We start from the raw sequence: 23,756 nt of genomic DNA on the forward strand, positions 1-23,756 counted from the left end.
ACAAATATATACCCAATCATCAATAAAACCCTTATGAAAGAATGTATATACTTGAGTCAAGATTGAAACCCTCGAGTTAGGTTTTAACAAAAAAATAAATTGTTAACAAAAAGAAGTTTTTTAAACCTAAAACCCTTGAACCAAAACTTTGGGTAAACACTAGTTGCCAATAACTATATTTCATCTTCTTTCAAAACCTGAATAAATAACAAGATGTAGAGATTTCCTTAAATTTAATTACCTTTTCCAACTGAAAGAGAAAAGAATGAAAACCGTTTCCAGTTTCATAATAAAAAAGACACAGATGATGGTAAGACTTTATCTCTTTTTCACCTACCCGAAAGTCAAAATGAAACCATAAGAAATATGCCAATATTACTTCCATTTGTAGCTCAACTAGGTCAAATGACCACTTCACTATCTTTACTATCACTACTAGCTCGATAAATGAGAAAAATCACCATCGAAGAAAAGAGAAACCAAAAATAGAAACAACAAAGATCATCTAGGGTTTTGTTCAAACAAAATATCATAACAAATATTATCTTTGCCCTGTTTTATTTTGTCACAATTCGAGTCCTTTTCAAAAGTACATAATCATTTCAATTTCGAGACCATAATATCCATAAAACCAAGTTATAGTTATATTGTCCATGTGAGCTTATCAACTACTCATTGACCAAGTCAAGTGTCTATGTGTAAACAAACACATGTGACTAGTTATGGGTCTATCCAACATTTCCCATTGCATCACAAAGAGTAAGTTGTTGTCCAGATCAAAGTAATACCAATAACCTTCCAATGACCATGTCGACTTTCTAATCATTAAGTCAACATTACATATTACATTAAGCCTGATGACTATCAAATACCAAGTTATATATGCAGTGATACAATAAAAAGGTCCAATATAATAGCAATGAAGATAGACCAATATAGTAAGGTCTGAGTACAATATGGCAATATAGTGAACCATAGTAACAATATATTATATCACCAATAGAGAAGGCCACTGTGAGAGTCAAGCAACATATTGAAACCTTCTGATCTCTAAATTACAACCTTGTAATTACATCTTATAACATGATACAGACTAGTATTGTATCTTGTTAGAATAATAAAAACTTATGAGTCTATATGCTTAATAAGACCTTAATATTCTAACAAGAAAGACATTTCTAGAATGCTAAGCCCTAATTAGGGACAAAGATACATAAGATATTGTATTCCAAACAAAGACAATGCATAGACATATATCGACCAATAATAATGCACAACAAAGAATAACCACAAGATAGAAAGATAAAATACTAAAATTGCACTATATATATGAGGATCAAAAGGATCATATTTCATCACAAAGAGTCAATACAATTGATTTGTCACCTACACTGTGAAAAGAACTTGTCACTATCTATGTCAAAAGGAGAGTGCACAACATCTGCAAGGAAACCTACACATGAACCAAATTGATCAGAACATCCAAAATACATCAACTCTGAAGATGAATATGCCAAGTATGCCATAGTCAACTGAATAAAGGCATGCCAACCAACCAATCAGTTTTGACATCAAGGACAACTATCAATAGAGAAGTCAACAATCTTTGTGAGCAATTTGAAGGGAAGTGTCCACCTTTTTTAGGTTCCTCTGCCCTAAACTCAAACTTGTGTCTAGAAGTCCCATCTCTTTCTCCCATGTTGCATGTAAAGGAACATGAATCTTCACCCCTTACATAATAACAACCAAATTTATGGACATGAGATTTGTAAGAGACCAAACGAAGAAAGAAATGAAATAGACTTGAGAAGCAGGTAACCTTAGAAGGAGAAATAATATCCATAAAAACACTTAATTCTTTGTCAAAGACTTTGCAATTATTGGTTTCCAACCCAAGTTTCGTAGCCGCATATCTATGATGTTTTTTAAATAAACTTGTGAAATATCTTTATTAATAAGGAGTAGCTTTGGGAAAATGGTTTGGATAGTGAAGTTAATATTCAATTGACACACAATATCTTTACTATAAACTATGAAGAAATAGATGACCTTTCTTGGCAAGGTGACTAATAAGAGGTTATTTTCCATTCTATCCTCTAGCCATCCTTTGATTTTGTATGTTGATAAGTCTATTCTAGAGAATGAGTTTATCATAGCTTATCATAAATATAGGGTGAACATGGACATTACTGCAATGTTCCTAGCGATGGCATTATACATTGGGACCGCAAAGGAAAGAGCAAAAAATTTGTTCCAAATAATCTTTAAACATGGTTTTTTGTGGGAGATTTATGCAGTCCTCAATAATATGGATAGAAATATTATGGTCCCTTTTCTGCAAAATTATTATTTGTGTTAGGGAAGGGGTGGCAAGGTGAGAAAATTCATGTGGTGTGGATGATAGAATCAGAGCTTTTGGAGGCCAGGTGGGAATATGTGGATAGGATCCTCAATCTTTTGCAATGTATGGTGGGTATATGATGGGAGTCCCTAAGTAGGGATGAGTGAAGGCATATATGATAGACACAAGCTTGCTAGAAGGTGAAGCAGTTGAGGTTTGGGTAGAGGAACAAAATCTGGTGTTGTAGGTGTAGTCAGAGGAGCAGTGTGAGAATGGCATGCAAGATGCTGAAGAGGTGGCCAACAACATAGCTCATGCAACAGACAATGTGGATTGTCCAGAGGTGGTCAAGGCTATAGCAGTCCGGAAAATCCAGAGGGAAAACACAAATTAAATCTAGGTCTCAAGTTCAATGGCTCTATTTTTGCTTGGTCCTTTTAGGCTACAATTGTTCACAACACATCTTCTAGTTTGTATGTGTCACTTGTGTGGTCTAGTGTATATCCGACTTGGTTTTTAATGGTTTTAGTTTTTTGCTCTTGTTGATAGTCTCAAGGGTGTGGATAACTCCTTCTTCTACCCTTCCTTTTTGTTCTATTATTTTTAATATTTACAATTAGTATTTTGGGTGCTACCCCTTAGCAACTATTTAATTATCAAAGGAAAAAATACCGCAACAAAGTTAAAAAGTATCTTGCACAATCTCCCACTCAAATATAAGAAGAACAAAAAGTATTTTTTTAATGTTAAAAATAATTTTGACAATATTTAAAAATTTTCTTTCATTGTTTATTTAAAAAATCAACTAACATCTAGGAAGAGAAGTGATCCCATACGTTGTAAGAATGGTTTAACATTTTTAAAAAAATATATGAATAATCGAGTTCGTATTCTTTATGTTAGATTCCTAGTGGAAATAAGATGACATGCTATAATAAATAGCCTATCAATTAGGTTATGATTCTCTTGTCAATGTCCTACTAATAAAACCCTAACATGTTCTTCATGGTGATTAGCAGATACTCTTTTTATGTGAATGAGAAAATATCTTTAAATACAATATCTAATATTTTTTTTGGCAAAACCAAATTCATGTATATATTAATATAATTAAATATAAAAATACAATAGATATAAAGACCTAAACCATAAACAAAAATAAAACCAACTCCAAAAACATATGCATTTACATTTAACAAAGAGAGATGATCAAATGCTCCACATAGAAACCCAAATATCAAAAGATCAACCCAAAGTACATGCCAAAGAAAGACTATTTCGAAAGCATTTATAGACCAAAATTTCAATATCCCATGAGCCTCACTCCTTCACAATGCCTTTACTTTTCTTTGCAAGCATTTGGACATCTACAAAATCCATGAGTAGTAACTGATTAGAATATTATTTGGCCTCTCGTACATCCGGATGACATCTAATATTAAAAATCAGTAAAATATATATTGATCAATAATATGCATATTTAAATTTTTAGTTTAAAAAAGAATGAAACTTTTACCATTACAATTATGTTTAATTCTAAAAAATTATAAGGTTTGGCCTATAGCTCATCTTTAGTTTTGATTTCTTCATGATGTAAAAAAATAAAATTATTTGAATTTTTAAGTAGGGAAAGAATCAATATTCTTTTCAATTAATTTTGAGATTTATAAACTTTTTCAATATTTAAATGCATTTACAATTTCCAATCATGAAAGATATTTAACAATACATTTTATTAATTGATTTACATAGTAGTGAATTTGGTACCTGTCTTTATATATACCTAAAACCCATGTAGACATAAAACCTATTTTTTTTAAATAGAGGACTTGACAAGTAAGCAGCTGCACAAAATTAGAAAAAAATAAAATATTTAAGATATTTTTTGAGAGTCCAGAACATAACCCTCACCACCATAAGATGCTCTCCCTTAACAAATATCATTTTGAGATGGATAAAAAAAAATGCATTAAATATAACTAGCCAAATTATAACTCACCATGATTAGAGCTCTCTCCCTTAACAAATATCTTTTTGAGATGAATTAAAAAACCTGAATGAATAAAAAATCATCCATTAAATACAACTAATCAAATTATAAATTAATAAAACGTCTATTAAAAAATATATTTAAATACATTATGAATTAATAAAATATACGTTTAAAACAACCACAAATTATAAATTAAGAACTACTGAAATAGTCAACAATTGAAAGTATGAGATGATATCGCTTGCGATGGGAAAATTATCGCTTGGAATTCTTCGCTCACACTACGCTTGGAATTCGCTCAGACTAAATGTGCCCACCACTTCGTCGTGGGTTCAAAATTTCTTATAATTTGTTGGCCCAATAATATTTCCCCAAGTTGTTTTCTTCTCAGCCCTAGCTATCCTTTAAAACTGTTAGATAAATATTGAGGGATCTGCAGTGGAAAAACTTGGCAGGCCACTATTAGAACTGTGTCTATATGAGTAGCTTGTCATTCATATAGTGTTAAATTCTGTAGACATGAATCTGTGATCATCATCCAGGTTCTGCAACCATTGTCCACGTTTTCTAACAATCCCTGAAAGTTAGCCTTATCATACCCTATATTCTTTTTAATCCTTCTTATCAGGACGGTGACTTTTTGGATCTGGTAGATTTAGATTTGTGGCTATTTTTGTGCAATCTCTGAAGAGCCCACGAAATCTTCTAAGCTGGGAATAAAATCTAGTCATGAGAAAAAAGTCAAAACCCTGTAGGTCTACGGGCCTTAATACCTGGTCAGAGGAAGAGGTTTATCTGATTTTAACCCAGGAAACTCCAACAGCTTCTCTGAACACAGCGAAATCAGATCTGATCAGTGGCAGGTTAAATTATCTCATGCTTAGCTAATTCAAGTTATGTCCATGTTCATTTTTGTGTACACTTTATCCTATACAAAATTAAAGGTTGCTCCATTACGGAATTAGGGTTTTATCAGGACTTTTATTACCAACAATGCTTAGTTCTGTATTAATTGATGGCCCTTTATTTTTACAGCCAGGATGCTCAGGTAAAGAATAACAACGCAGGTATACCATTCTCTTTATAAAATGTCTGTTAGGTCTTTTGGTTTTCGTCGTGAGATCTCCCACTCTCTCAAAGGCCGTGTTTCTCTATTGCCTATGATTATTGGTTTTAAAAATCCTCTCTCTTAGGTCACTATACTATTGGATTAAAATGTTATTTGTGTAGATCATGAGAATCCAAATGTCGACAGTGTTAACTATCGTATACGGAAGATAGGAAAAGAGCCAAGATCCGTTAGGGACTATCTGAGACTAGCAAGGAGCAAGTTTAAAACTCACCCTCGTGAACACAAAGCAGGTAACACTTGCATTTCGTTGCATATTCTTTTTCACCTTTTCTTTAACAGTAATTTCTGTTGACCTCAGAAGCAGAAGAAACAAAGGATATGGCTCAAGAAGAACGCCACCATAAAGTACCGAAAGCACAAGTAGAATAATGGCGTACGAATCTGTCAGGAGTGTTGGCCATAAAGACTCATTTAAAACAATTTTATTCATAAATTAGGGGATGAAGAATTGCAACTATTCAGCGATCTCTTGGTTTAGAGCCTTGGATTATATTTTGCTGATCAATGATTTGATACAAATATGTAGTTCGAAAAACATTCTAACTTAAAAGATTTGAAACTCTGACAGATTTATTTTGTTTTTCTATTAACTGATTCTCCTGGACTTATTGTATAACTCTCTTGCCCTCTCCAGATATCTGTGTTCTTAGAATAGCTCAACACTCCTCGCTATCAGTTAAAGGCTGTAAAAAAATTTCATTATCTCTCTTCATTACTGCTTGAACATAATACCTGCAAGTCAGATACACTGTTCCGCTTATATATGTATATAGAGTTTTTTCAAATAACCGAATATTTGTATATGTTCATCTGTTTGTTATATGGTGAGATTTGAAGAAAATAATAAGAAAGAGCACTTGAACTTTACTGAAATATTAATGGGAAAGTTTTATATTACAGTTATACAAAGACAAATATTTAAATAAACAATTTTTTTTGGACATACTGCAACAAAATAAATAACCCTCCTTATTTTACATGGGCTGCAGCATCAGCAAGGTTTACAGAGCTTTTATTCTTTCAAAGGAGCTTTTACATGGCACTTATTATCAGTTGCTGTCCAGTAGAAAAAATGGTGAACGCTTAAAATTTCTCTTCTTCGACATCAAGTGTATTAATAAATTGATACTTAATTTTTAATAAATTAGTCCTTATGTTGATTACTATTCTTGTTAAGTTAATTTGTTTTAGTCAAAGCTACTTTGTAACAGAGAAATTATAAGTTTATAAAATAAATATATTATATGTAATAAATTAGCAGTAAGATAGAGATTAAATCTAATATAGTTGTCAATGGGCCCTTGGTCTACTGGTGAAGTTGAAAGGCTCTAATTCTTCCTGTGTGCAAGGCTCCAACATCATAAGAGATGAGGCTGGGATTATTGTCATTGGTTTTTGTTAGAATGTTATTTATTTACTTTTTTTTCTATAGTAAGAAAGTGTGAGAATCTTGGAGAAGTTTTAGTAGAAGTTATAGCTATTTCATGTGTATTTGGATATTGAAGACTTAGACTTTGTTCTTGTAATTTGGAAAAAATGTTCAGGATTTTGTGATGTATTGAACAAAAAAATGGAGGTAAAATCATGTTCAACTATTGAACAAATCATTTTACAACAATTTATTAAGTTGGGTTTCAATTTGTTATTGTTTGCAGGTCATTTTGGTGTATTTGATTTGTCTATTTTCAAGTTTATACAAATCTAATTTAGAGATCAAAAGAAATCATTCAATTTTATTTTTTTTATATTTTTTAAAGGAGCCATTACATTGGTATTAGAGGAATTATCTTGTTAGCTTGAGGCTTTGTTACCATTTGTGTAAGGCACTAAGTCTATTTTCTTGTTTGAAGGGGATTCTTTCACATCCACTCCATCTTCCAACCCCATGGAAGAAACGGTAATAGATCTAGCTGCTATGAGAGCTTCATAAGATAATCTACATGAGGGATTTAAGAATTTAGTCACAAACAATGATTTCCTAATTCATATTCAAGGCATGATTTCAAGTGAAAAAATTAAAAGGAGTGTGAAAAATCTATTACAATTACTGATTATTATCCTCCTATCTTTGATAGATTATTTGAGCAACAAATATTGGAAAATAACACAACTGCAATTTCACAAACTCATAAAAAATGCGCAACACAATGAACACAATATTTTCGGACAATTGTCCCTGAAAAACCCCGAAGGGAAAACTAGTACTGTGGATGAGAACTATATTAAAACTTCAACAAATTAAGAGATAGAAATACTACTTACCTCTTACTGGCAGAGCTTCGACGATCTCGTAATCCTCTTGTTGATATTCCACTCCACTACTATCCCAATGCTATCACTGTGTCCTTGCTAACACTGCAAGACTACTTGCTAACACTACAAGTTCTTCACACAATTCATTGTTTCCAAATGCCCCCTGACCCCCTTATATACTACTCTCATTGGAAAACCAATGACCGAGATTAATTCTTAATCAACGACTGAGATTAAAAATAACTATACAACCCTAACCAAATTGGTTGCTAGAAGTTTCTAAAAAGAGTCAAATAATTAATAAAAATTGTTTGAACTCTAACTACATTTGATAGAAAATAATTATTTACTAATTATTTAGCAAATGGACAAATAGTTGTCCAAGCTACCAAACCAACAAACTAACACTCCCTCTTAGTGAGAAAGTTGTTCTGCATGACACCCAAATTATCTCTGAAGAAGATGAATTTCGCCTTCCCCAATGCCTTTTTTAGAATGTCTGCTAGGTCTGCTGATCTATAGGTATAAATTGTAGTTGAACAACTCCATATTGTACACAATCTCTGATGAAGTGATACCTGATGTCTATATGTTTCGACCTATCATGAAACACTGGATTCTCGGTCAACTTAATGCAACTCTGTTTATCACAATGTATCACAGTAGTCTACACCTTCTGACCAAACAAGGCTACTAGCAACTTCCGAAGCCATATAGCTTCACATGTTGCCATGCTAGCTACTATGTATTCTGACTCTGCAAAACTTAGAGCCACAAACTTTTGCTTCGTACTGAACCAAGAGACAACTTCTGATCCCAGACTAAAACAACAACCTGAAGTGCTCCTCTTGTATGTTGTACTGCTGCCCAATCTGCGTCAGTATAGCCCATCAACCTGATTCCTTCACCTTGAGCATATCTAATCCCATACTCGATTGTACCTCACAAATAATGCAACACATGCTTTGTCACTGTCCAATGCACTCCCTTTGGCTCAACCATGAACTAACTAAGAGAGTCAGCTGCGAAAGCTATATCTGGAATAGATGTGGGATCTATATCCTTCTCCCTAGATGTATCTACCTTCCTCCAATTCATGATCATAGGTGTAGGCATGACTTTGCAATCTTCCATCTTGAACCTTTTCAAGATTTGAATGCAATATTTCCCTTGTCCAAGGAAAATCTCTCCATATGTTTGCCATACCTCTATGCCTAGAAAGTAGTGCATAAGTCCTAAATCCTTCATCTCGAAATCTATTGCAAGGTTCCTCTTGCACTCTTCTATGAGCCCTAGTGAACTTATTAGAAACAAGTCATCCACATATAGAACAAGAATGAGAATCTCACCCCCAACCACCAAGTAGTAGAGATTAGCATCTGCCTCACTCCTTACAAAGCCCATTTCCTGCAAGTAATTATCAATGCGCTCATACCATGCTCTGGGAGCCTACTTGAGTCCATACAAATCTCTCTTTAATCTACACTCATGGGTCTCTTTGTTGTGTGCTACAAAGCCTTTTGGTTGTTCTATGTAAACCTCCTCTTTCAACTCACCATTGAGGAACATTGTCTTGACATCCATTTGATGGATCTACCATCCCATTTGTGCTGAAATTGAGATTACAACTCGTATAGAAGTATACCTGGCAACTAGAGCAAATGTCTCCTCATAGTCTATTCCCTCCTTCTGAGAGAACCCTTTTGCCATAAACCTTGCCTTGTATTTCTCGATGCTATCATCTGCACCGTGCTTGATCTTATAGATCCAGCGCGATCCAACCACAGCCCTATTTGTTGGTCTAGGAACTACCTCCCACACATCATTCTGCATTATTGAGGTATATTCCTCAACCATTGCATCTTGCCACACCTGATGTTGTGCAGCCTCCTGATAGCTAGAAGGTTCACTATCTACCGAGTAACTAATGCAACATAGTCATCAAACTTGGCTAGTTGTTTCCATTGTCTACTACTCCTCCTAGGAGTACTCGCTAACTCTTGAGTATTTCTATGTGTCTGATGAACCTTACAGTTGTTGTTGCCAATAGTAGAAGATGAAATATCAACCTCCATGTCTTCTTGATGCATCTCTTCTTGCACCTATTGCTCCATACTTTGAGAACTCTCACCTCCTGAGCCTATGCTTGTACTAGTAACTATACTAGAGCCTTGTTGACTTTGATTTGGTTGAGTGATCCTTGGAGCTTGTGTTGTCTTCTCACTCTAATCATCTGTTGGCAAATCTCTGGACCTTCTAAATGCCTTTTCCTCCATGAACTTGACATCACGTTGAAAAATAATCTACATGGTCCTTAAAATGAATATCTGATATGCCTTTGAGGTTTCACTGTACCCCACAAAGTACCCTCTTTCTGCAGTCTAATCGAACTTGTTACATGTATTGGAATGTGACAATATGCCAAACTCTTAAAGATCCTGAAGTGACTAACATCTAGCTTCTTCCCAGTGAATGCTTCCTTTGGTGTCATATTCCCTAGCACCTTATGTGGAACCCTATTTTGTATGTATACTACCATACCACATGCTTTTGCCCATAAGTAATGGGGCAATTGTTGACTCCGATATGGATTGATTCTTCCTCTCAGCAACCCCATTCTATTGCAGGTTGTAAGAAACAATCCACTCTCTCTTGATTCCTTCTTTGGTACAAAACTCCTCAAACTTATTGCCTTTATACTCACCTTCATTGTCTGACCGAAGAACCTTTATCTTCTTTCCTGAGCTTTGAACTCTTGGAAGTGACTGAAAACTTCATCCTTGGTCTTCAAGAAGTATATACAAGTCTTCCTGGAAAAATCATCAATAAAAGTAACAAAGTACTCATACCCTCTGAGAGACTTCATCGACATTGGTACACATACATCTGAATGTACTAGATCAAGAACACCCTCAGATCAAGTGTCACTCCTTGGAAAAGATTCTTTTGCAAACTTCCCCAACACACATCCCTTACATACATCATCGTGCTTTGTGCTCACCTCTCGAACACCTATCACAGTTTCATGAAGCAATTTAAGTGCTCCATGATGTATATGGCCCATCCTCCTATGCCCTAGCTCTCCAAGATCTCTAGGATTACTGCTGCTCATGAGTGCCTTAGGAGTATCAAACTATAGCCTATAAAGTTGACCACTCCCAACTCCAATAGCTATGGGTGATTTCCAATCCTTATGCTTAATCAATACATGTGCTCCTCTAAAGAGTACATTGTACCCTTTGTCCTGAAGGATAGATACAGATATCAAATTCATCCTTAAGCCTAGAACATGCAACACATCATGAAGAGGAATCATCTTACCATTCTCCCTCTAAAACTGAACAGTCCCTTTCCCAACTGAGTTGAGTTTGGACATGTTTCCCATAGAGATGTGGATTCTGGTGCTCTCCTCCTTATAACTAGAGAAGTATTCTCTAACTCCTGTCATATGAAATGATGCCCCACTATCTATGTACAAAGCACTCTGTGAGGTTGAGCTAACCATATATGCTATGAGTGCAAACTTATCTTCCATTCTATTCAAGAGCTCATCTACACTTGCTGAAGTTGCAACTTGCTTCTTGCCTTTCTTGTCATTCTTCTTCCTTTTTGGGAAATCATTGACATAGTGGCCAAACTCATGATAGCCGTAGCACTTGATCTTCAACAAGTATTTCTTCTTCTTCTCACCTTGTGGATTTGATCCTTTGTTGGACCCCTTCTTTGCTTTTCCTTTATCCGCTAGGGCAACGTTCTCCTGTTCTACCTCACTTTTCTGACTCTTATTGTTGGCTCCATTGACAAGGCTTAGTCTAAGCTCCTACTGAGTGAAGTCACTCCAAAGTCAATTGCAACTTGGTAAGGTGTCTCGTCCATTAACAACTTGAACAAAGAAATCCCACTGCTTAGAAAACCCATTTAGGGCTATCTGTACCAGCTCATCATCACTTGGTTTATCTCCAACAACCACTAACTCATCCTTGACAAGTCTGAGTCTGGTGAGGTAACTCATCACGTCTTCTCCCTTATTCATTTGAGTATTCCTCGGCTTTTCCTTGAGAATTAGCTTCTGATTAGTGGTAGCATTCTGGTACAGATTCAAAATGGCATCCCACATCTTCTTTGTAGTATCTAACTCTGCAATATTTGGAACTATATGGTCCTTGACACCATCAAGGATTAGCCCCCTCGCCTTGGAATCATCCTTCTTGTATGCTGCAAGTAGTAATTGATCTGTAGGTACAGTCATAATAGTGGTAACATATTCCTTGATACCATTCTCTTCTAGCAATAAAGAAATTTTGGCTTTCCAGAAACCAAAATTTGAGGCTCCATCTAATCTGTCATGATCTCTTAAACCTGCTGAGGCCATCTCAAGGGATAAAAGAAATAATAATTTTAAAGAGGTCAAAGTAGGTTTTATAAACCCTCGATTTTCTTTCCTTGCCTTAGGATAAACTTTTTCTACTTCACTTTGATACCATGTGAAAAATCTATTACAATTACTGATTATTATCCTCGTATCTTTGATATATTATTTGAGAAATAAATATTGGAAAATAACACAAACCCAATTTCACAAACTCATAAAAAATGCGCAACACAATGAGCACAATATTTTTGGACAATTGTCCGTGGAAAAACCCTGAAGGGAAAACTAGTACTACGGATGAGAACTATATTAAAACTTTACTAAATTAAGAGATGCAAATACTGCTTGCCTCTTACTGGTAGAGCTTCGATGATCTCCTAATCCTCGTGCTGATATTCCACCCCACTACTATCCTAATGCTATCATTGCGCCCTTGCTAACACTACAAGACTACTTGCTAACACTGCAAGTTCTTCACACAATTCATTATTTCCAAATGCCCCCTAACCCCCTTATATACTACTCTCGTTGAAAAACCAATGGCTGAGATTAATTCTCAATCAACGGCTAAAATTAAAAATAACTAAACAACCCTAACCAAATTGGTTGCTAGAAGTTTCTAAAAAGAGTCAAATAATTAATAAAAATTGTTTGAACTCTAACTACATTTGTTAGCAAACAATTATTTACTAATTATTTAGCAAATGGACAAACAACTGTCCAAGCTACCAAACTAACAAACTAACAAGGAGGAAATACACTCATGAGCTAATGGATATTTACCTACAAAAGGATGAAGAATCTAAGGAAAGGTTAAAGACAATGAATTTTTAATTGCAAGATTATTTTAGTATATGGGATTTCATTGCAAGAACAAGTTCCTTTTGTTGAAGTTAATTCAAGATCAATATTGCATGTTGAATATAAAGTCTTTGAAAGTGGAAAGGATAGTCCTAAGAATTTTAATGGTGTCCATGGAACAACCATTGAGACTCTTAGAAATAAAAGGAAGAAGGTGGAACAAGAAGAATTTCAAGTTAAACATTTAAGAGGTTTCAGAAGAGGAGTATATTGATATTAATGATATGAGATTTCCACAATCCATGTTATATTCTTTTCAAATTTTATGGATACGATTGTGTGTATTTTTTGTGTGTATTTTTTTTCCATCAACGTTTCCAATCACACTTCATGATTAACAAGAGATGTAGGCTAGGAGAGGGCAGCGAAAAAAGAACCAAGGAAGAAAAAAACAACTAGACAAGGAGACCACCTAAAAGGTGGAGGACAAAAACTTCTAGAATAACCCAAAGAAAATGAGTTATGAAAGTTATGAAAGTTTTGGATGGACCTTTCTCTATTAATAAATTTTATTTCATGGTTGAAAATGTTTCTACAAATATTTTGATGATGTTCACATTACATGAACAACAACAAAAAGAAAAAACAAATAAATATGAAAAAGGAACCCTAATTGGAGTTATTTTCCCCAATTTATTCATCACCTACATTTTTCATCTAGTTATTTTGGTCAACAAACTTGTAACCCACAAAGTATCTTTAGAGTTTGTTCTAAAACTGTTCTTGAGGTGCACTTTCTCCACCTTGCGGTGATGATGTAGTTGGTATAGAACTAGTTGGTGGAGAGCATACAAGAAATTTGAGAATTAGGTAGCCTCAAGTGGAGAAATGATCTCAGAAAAATCCCTACTTCACCCTCAAAGAATTTGCAATTATTTGATTCTATGTTAATCTTCATGAAATTGTATAATTTTGCATATTAAGATTTCTTATTAAGATATTTCTTTGGGAAGATACCCAATCCAACCCTCATTGTTAAACAAATCATATTTTTTTGACGGCCTTTTCTAAATCTTTAGAATAGATAACATATTGCTTGACATATTGAATGAACAAATGCAGCAGTGATGCACATCAAAAGCATTTCAAATTCGAAAAGACGTTCAAATTTAACACAATAGCATAACAACGATTCCATACCCATCTAAACCAATTAAAGGTTTTACATAAATTGCATTCTTTCCAAATAGAATTATGCACAAATATTTTTAACTTACATAAATTGCATTCTTTCCAAATAGAATTATGCACAAATATTTTTAACTTTAATTTAGTTAGATTGTCAGATTATGGAAGAATGTAAAAATGCAATTTGTCTTATATATTTAAATGAGACATTATAGTGGAGAATGATTACATACCTCTGTATGCAAAGTATGTTGAAGCTGTATAATCACCCCCTTCTCTCTCTTAAAAATTTAATGTCATTACAAGTCATTACAGAGAAAAACTTAATTCTATTAAAACAATATCACATACCTTTGTCTGATGTTGAAACTGCCTAATTGATTCCTTCTCTCTTTGAAATTCTTTCTGCGAAATGACAAGATTGCAACTTGATGATTGGTGCAGTACGGATTCTGCAATTTTTGATTACCCAATCGAGTGAGAACCGTCTCAGTAATGGTTTTGCCAATTTAATTTATTATACATTCTATATTAATTATTAAGTCTTATATATAGTATAATAACAATGTAAATCAATTCGAAACCCAATGACCATCAAATTAATTGAAAACCTCTAAATGTTGACACATAATTTTGCTTTGATTGTGAGAAGCCTCTCGACTTTGAAGAACAGTAACTATCAGGTTTTCCTAATTTTTAATGTTTGTTTTTAAGAATTCGTCTTTTTTCTATTCAACAGCCATAGACAATAAATGTCATGTAAAGATCTATCAAAAAAATGTCATGTAAAAACTCTTTTTAAGATAAAAAGCTCCTTTAAACATTGCTAATGCTGCAGCCCATTGAAAAGGAAGGTTATCTATTTTGTTGCAGTATGTCAATAAATATTGTTTATTTAAATGTTTTTCTCTGTATAACTTTATTTGAAAAAAATCTATATACATATATAAAATGATCTGTGTATATCACTTGCAGGTAACTGAAACATCGAAGTTCAGTATTATGCTCAAGCAGAAATGAAGAGAGATCAAGAATGCTTTTAGTAACATTTAACTGATAGACAGTAGTGTTGAGCTATTCGAAAAATACAGATATCTGGACATGGCAAGAGAGTTATTAAATAAGTCCCCGTGACATGATTCTCCATGTTACTGGAAAAACAAAATAAATCTTTCAGGTTATAGACTGTTATAAAAAAAATATTTTAATTTTCGAACTGCATATTTGTATCAAATCCAAAAAAATCTAAGACTTCAAAAAACATGATCCAAACCAAGAGATCGCGGAATATTTGCAATTATTCATTTCCCAATTTGTAATAAAATTGTTTTAAATGAATCTTAATGGTCAACATTCCTCACAGATTCGTACTCCCTTATTCTACTTGTGCTTTGCGTACTTTATGGCGGCATTGTTCTCGAGCCATGTCCTTTGTTTCTTCTGCTTCTGGCGTCAACAGAAATTACTGTTAAAAAAAGGGCAAAAAAGCATATGCAATGAAATGCAAGTGTTATCTGATTGTGTTTGAGAAGGTGACTTTTAAACTTGCACCTTGCTATTCTCAGATGGTCCCTAATGGATCTTGGCTCTTTTCCTATCTTCCGTATTACTCCAAATTTCGATTGTCATCTACGCAAATAACATTTTACTCCAATAATATATTTATTAAAAAATTTCATAGGTAATAGAGAAACATAGCCTTTCCGAGAGTGGGAGATCTCACAACTATGATACATTATGACCACAAACCCTAGCAGAGAAGCGAAAAGAAAATACCTAACATACAGACATACAGTTTATAAAGAGAATGATATACCTGCGTTGTTATTCTTGTTATAGAGAGAATGATTTACCTGAGTTGTTATTCTTTACCTGAGTATACTGGCTGTAAAAAGAAACGGCCATCAGTTAATACAGAACTAAGCATTGTTGGTAATAAAAGTCCTGATAAAACCCTAATTCCGCAATGGAACAACCTTCACTTTTGTATAAGACAAAGTGTACACCAAAATGAACATAGATATGACTTTAATCAGCTAAGCATGAGATATACCCACTCTTTCTGGGTCAGCCAGATCTGATTTCTCTGCAACTGGGTGTTCTTCCGCTGTGTTCAGAGAAGCTGTTGGATAATCCTCGCCTGAATGAAAAATAGTACAGTAGTTCCCATATACCTCCTCCCGTGACCAGTTATTAAGGCCGGGAGACCTACAGGGCTTTGACTCTTTTCTCATGACTAGATTTTATCCCAACATAGAAGATTGCGTGGGCTTTTCAGATATTGCAAAAAAATAGCGACAAATGTAAATCTACCAGATCCAAAATGTCAGCTGTCAGCTAACTCTCAGGGATAGATCGGATGGTCGGATTGTTAGAAAACGTGGACAATGGTTGCCGAAACTTGATGATGATCACATATTCATGTCTACAGAATTTCCTTTGCAGATCGGCCCAAAGTTTATCGTCCAGTTTTAAATGATAGGCAGTGCCCAGAAGAGAACAAATTATTAAGAAATTTGGAATCCCTGACAAAGGGGCACTTTTAGCCTCAAGAACCACATTCTTACCTGGCATTCTTACCTGGCAGCTTGTTAAACTTAAAATTTAAATATATTTATTATTGATTATTTCAATAGTTATTAATTAATAATATTGGTGGATGTAGTTAAAAATATTTTTTTAATGTTTATTTTATTAGTTTATAATATTGGTTCTATTTAATGCACATTAAATTAATTTATAATTTGGGTGGTTATATTTTTAAAAAAAAATTCTTATGTACGTTTTATTAATTTATAGTTTTGGTGGTTGTATGTATTGATGTTTTATTATTCATTTCAAAAAATATATTTACTAATTAAGAGAAAAATGTGTCAAAATTTTGTCACTAGAAGTTTCAATTTAGAAGAATATGAATCTTTTGATTGATATACTCTTCAAAGGTATCTACAAATAGTAGATCACCTATTTTTAGATTGTAAATATTCAAATTCCTTTTTGGATATATTCCACTACCCCAAACCATAGCATATGATTAATTGGTTCCAAATCTGGAATAGAATGGGAAAAAGGGCCTTTTTGAAATGTTATGGTAATTTGGGAAATCTAGAAAGAAAGATATAGGAGAATCTTTAGAAACAAGGAAATTCTAGTGGAAATTCTAATCAAGAAAATATTTAGCTTGTGAGATGATGTCATGGGGAAGTTTCAAGGGTTTAGCTATTTCTAAAAATTATCAAAATGGGATGATGAAGACTTCAAGAAGTAGCAAGAGAGAACAGTAAATGGATCCCTCCACAAATAGGATGGATTAAAATTAACTTTGATGGGGCAGCAAAAGGTAATCCAGGCAATGGAAGTATAGGATGTATTGCTAGAAATTAAATTTAGGAAAGGATTGACAAAGGTGATGAAGTTTAAGAAGACTAGACATTTCTAAATATAGAGTTTCATCAACAAATCACACCTATTTGATGGAGACTCGAATTCATTTGATTTCAAGTAAAAGGTAAATGGGTGTTTTAGGAACGATTACAAACAAGAGATCGAATTTCAATCTGAAATACTTGAATTCATTTGATTTCTAGTAAAAGGCAAATGGGTGTTTTAGGAAGGATTACAAACAAGAGATCGAATTCCATTCTGAAATATGAGCACCCCTTACTAGTTTATGTTGGAATGTAATCACACCTACCGTATTTACTTATCTTTGTAGCTCATTCCCACTTAACTCACCTACCATGTCTTTTGCAGTCCTCCTTATGTGTGGCATTTGATTTTCAAAGGACAAATTTTAAATGACTATAGCTATATAATCTTTATTCAAAGATTTCCCCTCATTGTCATTGTAACTTCAATGAATATTTTATGTTTGTTTATTACCATTTGTTGGGCATACGAATATAGGACAACCTTTAAATTTATTTTTGGTAAGTATGAAAAGAACCATGTAGAAGACTGTAGAACATTATTCTTGCAGCAATAGTATTATAGTCAGAAAAAATAGAGTCAAGTTTTCAGGGATGAATGTTGTTAAATTTAGCACTTTCAGATTAATCTAAACTCAGAAAATCAGAATTTAATTACTAATTAAATTGATTAGATAAAGGGTTTGTTATTTTCTAGATTTAAGCATAACAAAGAAAGGAACAAATAAACACAAGACAAGGTTACTCTGGGAAAGCCTCCTAGGAGAAAAAACCTAGCCAAAAGATCCTTAGATCTGATTATGAATTATGTTCATATGAGGGTTACAACACTTATCTCAAGTACTTGAAGGTGTTTGATAATGTCTTCCACAAGACTGCACTTTCACAAGCATCAAGTAGTCACATCTGCACCTTTAACCCTTCCATCAACAATCAGGTCCAAACCCTAGGTTGGTAATGTATGAAGTCTGTTCTTTGATTGACTGCAACTTCAGTTTGCCCTTCTTCACACCAGTTCGCTCTTCACATGAATGAATTTCACACTTTAATTTGCAAAAGTAGTTCACTGATGTAACTAAGGTATTTCACTGTGATGGCAGATCTAATATGCTTCCTTTAGCTTGCAATGGCAGACATATGTTTATTCCTCCTTAAATCGCAATAGCAGACATATATTTATTCCTTGTTAACTCACAACTGGCAGACTTATATTTCACATAGGATCAAATGAATAATGAAATGTGTGTTTTGTGTTTTGCAATTGATCTTTATTTATATGAGCATTTAACCCATATAACCCAAGTCGGCCTTAATCATTTTCGTGCCAATTTGATTTATTGTGGTGTGGTACATATTTTGGTGTGCTATGGATATATGGGGCCAGTCCTATCTTGGGGGCATGTTACCCTTTTAGGATAGGACCTAGTCCTATGTGGGTTTGGATGTTTCCTTAAGGCAATCTGAACCCTCTTACCTAGTTATAAACAACACTCCATCGTAACTAGGGAAGAAGAGAATACATAATTTGAATCTTTAGAGTTTCATCTGGCACACAAGCATAGAATGGATCTTAAAACACAAGCATAGAATTACATCTTCCACCTAGCACACGAGCATAGGATGGTTCTAACACACAAGCATAGAAAGTGTAATACACAAGTGGGTCTTTACATAATTACAATTTTCCATCTAGCACACAAGCATAGAGTGGATCCTTTCATTCTTGTACACAAGAAAAGAATGATCAAAACGTTGCAGATAGAATCACTGAGATTGAAAATCCCTCTCAACCAGGGTTTCATTTTCCACAATACCAAGTCTATCTCTGAAGTATTCAAACTTCACTATGGATAAGGGTTTGGTAAGAATATCTGCAACCTGTTCATCTGTGCTAATATACTTTAGCTGAATGGTGTCTCTTTGCACCTCTTTGCACCATATCCCATAGTATCCATCTTGTAATGCATGTGGAGAATGACTTCAACCTTTAACATGCACACTTGCAAGTCATGAATATATACACAATTATTCATGCATATCATGGAGTCTGTCCATGCCATCGATCATGCATATCCATCATTCATTGTCTTTACCTCAGTCTTCTCCCAAAGAAGAATGTAACATCATAATCTTATTGCTTGCAGAAGGTGGTTGATACAACACAATGTATCACAGAGGTTGAGACTTCCTCTCAACCAAGGCAGTGTTCTCCACAACTCCAAGTCTATCTCAAGCTTCAAGAGACTTGGTGAGAACATTTGCAACATAGGATTGTCCTACCATAAAACACTGGATTGTCAGGCATCAATATACAACCCTGATAATAAATCAAAATAACATAACAAGAATTTTGAGAAACCACACTGCTTCTCTTGATGCAACACTTGCAACAATGTATTTATATACAGTAATACTTAATGCAACTGAGGACTATCCCTATAGATCCAAGAGATCACAGTGGGTGAATGCTTGAAGAATTTTCCTTGTCTGTAACACTTCTTGACCAATCTGAACCTAAGAAGCTTCAGCCCATAATCAACTGTGCCTCACAAGTATCTTAGGATGTGCTTGGCTGCAACACGATAAACACGTTTGGGCAAGATCATGAAATAGCTGAGAGCATTTACTGCAAAGCATATGTCTGGTCTAGTGTTAACTAGATACATCAGTGATCCAATCAACTGCCTGTACTCTGATGGATCTGCAAAATCAAAATTAGCTACAAAAACACTTAACTTCTTTAAGTTAGATTCCATAGGAGTAGGCATAGGTTCACAATCCATCATTCTAAATCTTTTCAAAATATCAATAGTATACTTTTCTTGACTTAGAAAAATTTTGTTAGACCTTTGCCATACTTCTAGACCTAGAAAATAATGCATTAAACCTAAGTCCTTCATTTCAAATTCTGAAGCTATCTCTTTCTTACATCTAATGATAAGTTCATCTTTACCAGTAAGAAATGAATCATTCACATATCGAACTATAATTTGCATTTCATCATTGGGTGACTTAAATTAGATGTTAGAGTCAGTGTCATTTTACAAAATTCTAAACTTAACAAGTATTCTTTCATACCAAGCACGAGAGTCCTATTTGAGGCCATATAGGGCTTTCTTCAATCTGCACATGTGAATCTCATAACCCCTTAAGATATACCAAAATAGCTGGAACTCCCTCTTAGCAACAGCTGTGTCCAATCACAGCTTTCAAAGTACTTGAACTTCCTTTGAGTGTATGCCCATCCCAATAATTTCCCTTGAAGAATTAGCATGCCCTGTTTCAGAATCATTCCAAGCCATTGAAAGATCCAATCAATTTCCTTTACTCTGGGATAGGAAATCATACTCTTAAGCATCAAGTCAGTTCAATCATAATGAAATTCAAAATGCTTGATCCAAGAAAAAAATTATATGCTAATACTCATAATAAAAGGTAATCAACCAACATAGATTAGAGTATACCAAATTAGAAGGAGGCGCTCCCCTTTAACTTCTGCACAATCAATCTTTTATGTTAATCTCAAGGATCCTATCCATCTATCTTTGAATAAGGTGGAACCATAGCACAATTGTTGAGATAAGATGAGGATAAATTCCATCAAGAGATTACACAAAAAAATTGCCAATAAATGTTATCGATAGAAAACGAAAATCCTAAGAAATCAATTGCGAAGGAGAATCACAAATAGAATCATAGATTTGTAAAAATAGTTTCAGCCAATGAATAGCAACATTATGCAATGTTAGTAAGGCAAGATATAGATTCAATCTCTTGGAATAGACGACAGAACTCAATATTCTATTAAGGTCCATGGTTGATCATTATTTTTGGTATTACAAGAGAGATTTGCCCTAAAACATAACTTCTTCATAAAACATTTATAGTAGATCTCATTCTTCACATCAATGGTCAAATTTGAACATTGAGAACATCTCAAAAGTAACATTAGAAAAGACCAAAGACTGAGTGCAGCCATAATATCTATTTGCAGTTCAGTCCAAAGGAAGTAATCATAAGTAAATCAAAACAAGTGAGCATTGATAAAATTGATCTAATAACAACATCATTCTACAAAATAATATTAATAAAATACTCATTAGTTATACTCTTTGTTATCCATCAATCACAATTTTGTACTTGATCAAAACCAAATAGATCTCAAGGTAGTTTATGATAGTAGGAGAATCCCATACGTCAAAAAGGCACATGAAGATGATCTATATCATACAAACTACAAGGTTGTGTAGTAGACAGAAAAAAAAGATAAATTTCTTCGTCTAACATTAATCCTTGCATACTAAGAACATGATTGCAAATCATCTTTCAACTAAACTTTTCTATCAGGAACACTTATTAGTAAAATTACACATAGGCCAAAATATTGAGTCAAAGTGATCTTGATCTATTCATTAAGAGTTCATCTTCATAATTAATAGAACATAAAATTCCTACACCTCAGTCGGTATACTTATATCAATGATGCCAAGACAAACAATCATTAGCTCCTTATGACTGTACACATCTCCATAAGTTGTTCATGTCAAGTAGAAATTCAAGTCAATAAGAAGTGTCATGAATGAAGATCATTTAAAAAAACATAACTCAACCAAGCAGCGCTACTCACTCAGAATGCATGTAAGTATTCATCACAAGGATACTTAGAACTTTTATTAGAACTTTTAGAGAAAAAGTCAATAATAGAACTAGTCCATATTATTTAACATAATAACAATACCTGAATTTCATATACAAAGAACATAACAAATATTTAGATCATAGTTATATAGATGACAACTGTGGATGATGAGTCCAAGACATTCTTGATTCCAATCAAAGTATTAATGAAGAGTCAATCTATAATACATTGCAATACTCAAACAAAAATTTAGAATACCTTCTAAGTTCCAAAAAAAAAATGCAAATCATGATGATATCTATATTAGATAAGTCTACCAACTAAGGCAATTAGAATCATAAAATCAATATGACCTAGAACTAGGTCGGCCAAATGATAATACTTCAATCCTTTGGATAAGCTGAGTTATAATATAACTTGCAATCAAGAATGCAATGACTCAAAAATACTTAGCTTGAACGATCTTTAAGAGTCGGATCTTCAAGCATGCTAGACCAAGATGTGACCATGCTAAACCTTTGATTACAAAACCTTTTCAAACTTTCCTCAATCCTAGAACCTGTCATCATTATATGACAACAAGAAGGTACAAGATTTAGACTACAGGATGCTAGATTTGATTACAACTTGGCTCTGATACCATGTTAAATTTAGCACTTTCAGATTAATCTAAACTCAAAAAATTAGAATTTAATTACTAATTAAATTTTTTAGATGAAGGGTTTTTTATTTTCCAAATTTAAGCATAACAAAGAAAGGAACAAATAAACACAAGACGAGGTTACCCTGGGAAAACCTCCTAGGAGGAAAAACCTAGCCAAAAGATCCTCAGATCTGATTATGAATTATGTTCATATGAGGGTTACAACACTTATCTTTAGTACTTGAAGGTGTTTGATAATGTCTTCCACAAGACTACACTTTCACAAGCATCAAGTAGTCACATCTGCACCTTTAACCCTTCCAATAACAATTAGGTCCAAACCCTAGGTTGGTAATTTATGAAGTCTGCTCTTTGATTGACTGCAACTTCACTTTGCCCTCCTTCACACCAGTTCTCTCTTCACATGAATGAATTTCACACTTTAATTTGCAGAAGTAGTTCGTTGATATAACTGAGGTATTTCGCTATGATGGCAGATCTAATATACTTCCTTTAGCTTGCAATGGTAGACATATGTTTATTCCTCCTTAACTCGTAATGACAGACATATATTTATTCCTCCTTAGCTCACAACTGGTAGACATATATTTCACATAGGATCAAATGAATAATGAAATGTGTGTTTTGTGTTTTGCAATTAATCTTTATTTATATGAGCATTTAACCCATATAACCCAAGTCAGCCTTGATCATTTTGGTGCCAATTTGATTTATTGCAGCGTGGTACATATTTTGGTGTGGCGTGGAGATATGGGGCTAGTCCTGTCTTGGGGACACGTTACCCTTTTAGGATAGGACCTAGTCCTATGTGGGTTTAGATGTTACCTTAAGGAAATCCAAACCCTCTTACCTAGTTATAAACAACAAATGCAAGGGATAAACATGGGTAGATTATCACTATATTAACAGAAACAAGAACAAAGGTTTAGGTTTTATTTTGGCTGT

The sequence above is a fragment of the Cryptomeria japonica genome, chromosome 9 (genome assembly GCF_030272615.1).
Source record: "Cryptomeria japonica chromosome 9, Sugi_1.0, whole genome shotgun sequence".
NCBI lineage: Eukaryota > Viridiplantae > Streptophyta > Pinopsida > Cupressales > Cupressaceae > Cryptomeria > Cryptomeria japonica.